Source organism: Etheostoma cragini, chromosome 11 (genome assembly GCF_013103735.1).
Source record: "Etheostoma cragini isolate CJK2018 chromosome 11, CSU_Ecrag_1.0, whole genome shotgun sequence".
Classification (NCBI taxonomy): domain Eukaryota; kingdom Metazoa; phylum Chordata; class Actinopteri; order Perciformes; family Percidae; genus Etheostoma; species Etheostoma cragini.
Genome location: NC_048417.1, coordinates 27,111,188 through 27,114,670, shown reverse-complemented (window position 1 = coordinate 27,114,670; position 3,483 = coordinate 27,111,188). Strand labels below are relative to the sequence as shown.

General features: G+C 44.6%; 1 pseudogene; it reads right to left on the bottom strand.

Moving 5' to 3' along the window:
- Positions 1 to 2,361: 2,361 nt before the first annotated feature.
- On the bottom strand, positions 2,362 to 2,979 carry LOC117953218 (annotated as a pseudogene).
- Positions 2,980 to 3,483: the final 504 nt, after the last annotated feature.

Sequence of the window (3,483 nt, the reverse complement as noted above, 5' to 3'; positions counted from 1 at the left end):
CAGTGCCTAAGGAGTGGCAGACTGGGGTGGTGGTTCCCCTCTTCAAAAAGGGGGACCAGAGGGTGTGTGCCAATTACAAGGGTATCACACTTCTCAGCCTCCCTGGTAAAGTCTACTCCAACGTGCTGGAAAGGAGGGTTTGGCTGATAGTCGAACCTCAGATTGAAGAGGAACAATGCGGATTCCGTCCTGGTCGTGGAACAACAGATCAGATCTTTACTCTCGCAAGGATCTTGGAGGGGGCCTGGGAGTATCCCCAACCAGTCTACATGTGTTTTGTGGATCTGGAGAAGGCGTATGACCGGGTCCCCTGGGAGAAACTGTGGGAGGTGCTGCGGGAGTATGGGATGAGGGGCTCCCTTCTTAGGGCCATCCAATCTCTGTATGACCAAAGCGAGAGCTGTGTCCGGGTTCTCTGCAGTAAGTCGGTCTTGTTTCAGGTGAGGGTTGGCCTCCGCCAGTGCTGCGCTTTGTCACCAATCCTGTTTATAATATTTATGAACAAGACATCGAGGCGTAGTCGGGGTGGGGAGGGGTTGCAGTTCGGTGGGCTCAGGATCTCATTTTTCGCTTTTTGCAGATGATGTGGTCCTGATGGCATCATCGCTCTGTGACCTTCAGCACTCACTGGATCGGTTCGCAGCCGAGTGTGAAGCGGCTGGGATGAGGATCAGCACCTCTAAATCTGAGGCCATGGTTCTCAACAGCAAATTGATGGAGTGCTTACTTCAGGTAGGGCGTGAGTCCTTACCCCAAGTGAAGGAGTTTAAGTACCTTGGGGTCTTGTTCCTGAGTGAGGGGACCATGGAGCGTGAGATTGGTCGGAGAATCGGACATCCGGTCTGGTATTACATTCCGTTTATCGCACCGTTGTGACGAAAAGGGAGCTGAGCAAGAAGGCAAAGCTTTCGATCTACCGGGCAATTTTTGTTTCTACCCCCATCTATGGTCATGAAGGCTGGGTCATGACCGAAAGAACGAGATCAAGGGTACAAGCGGCCAAAATGGGTTTCCTCAGGAGTGTTGCTGGCGTCTCCCTTAGAGATAGGGTGAGAAGCTCAGTCATCCGAGAGGAGCTCGGAGTAGAGCCCCTGCTCCTTTGCGTCGAAAGGAGCCATTTGAGGTGGTTCAGGCATCTGGTAAGGATGCTTCCTGGGCGCCTCCCTAGAGAGGTGTTTCAGTCACGTCCAGCTGGGAGGAGGCCTCAGGGAAGACCCAGGACTAGGTGGAGAGATTATATCTCCAACCTGGCATGGGAACGCCGGCCCCAATCGGAGTTGGTTAGTGTGGCTTGGAAAAGGGAAGTTTGGGGTCCCCTACTGGAACTGCTGCCCCCGCAACCCGATAAGCAGATGAAGATGGATGGATGAATGGTTTCCTTCCCGAGACTATTTACCAGAGCCCCGTCGCTGCGTCTGCAGCGCAGCGCAAGACGATTGTGATTGGTTTGAATAAAAATGGCAACATCCTAGATTGTTGTTTTCTCCTATCCCAGAAGGTGTCTGTGGTGTAGCCACACCTTATTTCTCAGTGCTGTAGAGATATGTAAAGCAACATGACACTAGGTTTATGCAACAAAAGCCTGTTGGTTAAGGTTAGGGAAAGATTGTTACTGGGGGTTGGAAGACGGACTTTCAGTTAGTTATTGTAGCAACTTGGATTCAGCCAGAGCAACGCCCAGCTCTATGCTTTCCCTTGACTTTAAGATAAAAACGTTTTTCTTGAGTTTGTCTTATTTTCTCACATTTGTATTTTTGTTTGATATTTAAGATATTTTGTTTGATTATATTGACACAAATCTGATTCCATACACATGGCTGCAGACTGTCTTGTTTATTCAGTATCCTATGTGATTATAATCTTCCATTGGGGCCCCAGAAAAAGGGAGCTTAAATATTGTAGTAAGTAACACAAAAATCAAATCTATGACAAATCTATGATCTAGTTCATGGATTTTATAGCCTTTCTGTAATAAAACATAAAAAGAAATTACCTAATTTGTGTCAGTTTAGGGCTCCTTGAAGTAAAAAAAAAAAACAGGAACCACTTTTCTAGGTTATGATTTCAATGGCACAATATTTAGTGACAGTTCAATTTGTATGAAAAAGCATCACATAGCATATTGTACATACATTTAATTATATTTAATAATATTATATTAACATTGTAGAAACCGACAACATGAGTTTCAAGTGTGTTGAAGCTCACAACTTGTGCAATGGTAATATCATGATTGCAGTTCAGGTTGATGACATCTTTTCATTGTCCTTGAAAATGTGATGAACAAAATCGATGGACAGAGATTATCAGAAGCATATGTTTTGACTTAGAGCTTCATTGTTAACAAAGGTACAATGCTGAGTCTTAAACTTTCACGAAAGGATTCCTCCTTAAAAATCAAATAATCACTACTTTGATTTTAGGCAGACTCAGGCCGTAATCTAGAGGGTTATTAATGGGGGGGACCATCAAATACTCTAAAGATAAAACAACTGTGATGATTAATTTTATCAGCCTCAATTTGAGTCAATGACAGCTCACAGAAGACGGAGAGAGAATAGGTGATGAATGTGATGATGTGAGGCAGGCAGGTCTGGAACGTCTTTCCTCTGAATTCAGACGAGCTTCTCTTGCAAACAAGCAGAATACGGAGATGGGTGTACAGGACAAAGTAGAGAGGGAGAAAGGCGGTTGTGACCAAAATAGACTGACCTACTATGTTGTTCAGAGTTGTGTCCACACAGGAGAGCTGAACCACAGCTGGACAGTTGGAACAGAACAGCCTATTCAGTTTGTTGCCACACAGCGGTAATCGGACAGTAAGATAGAGCATGAAACCCATAGCAAATACAGGGTAGAGCAGGGCACCATCTTAAATGTCAATTTACTGTGATAGTGTAAAGGCTGGCAAATAGCAACAAATCTATCATAGGCCATGATGCTGAGGAAAGTCATCTTACATGATGCATAGGTGTAAATAACATACAGTGGTGTGAAAAAGTGTTTGCCCCCTTCCTCATTTCCTGTTCCTTTGCATGTTTTTCACACTTAAGTGTTTCGTAACATCAAACCAATTTAAACAATCGTCAAGGACAACACAAGTAAACACAAAATGCAATTTGTAAATGAAGGGGTTTATTTTTAAAGGTGAAAAAAAATCCAAACCATCATGGCCCTGTGTGAAAAAGTGATTGCCCCCTAAACCTAAAAACTGGTTGGGCCACCCTTAGCAGCAACAACTGCAACCAAGCGTTTTCGATAACGTGCAATGAGGCTTTTACAGCGTCCGGGAGGAATTTTGGCCCACTCATCTTTGCAGAATTTTCCTAATTCAGTTACATTAGAGGGTTTTCGAGCATGGACGGCCTTTTTAAGGTCACACCACAACATCTCAATAGGATTCATGTCAGGACTTTGGCTAGGCCGCTCCAAAGTCTTCATTTTGTTTTTCTTCAGCCATTCGGTGGTGGACTTGCTGGTGTG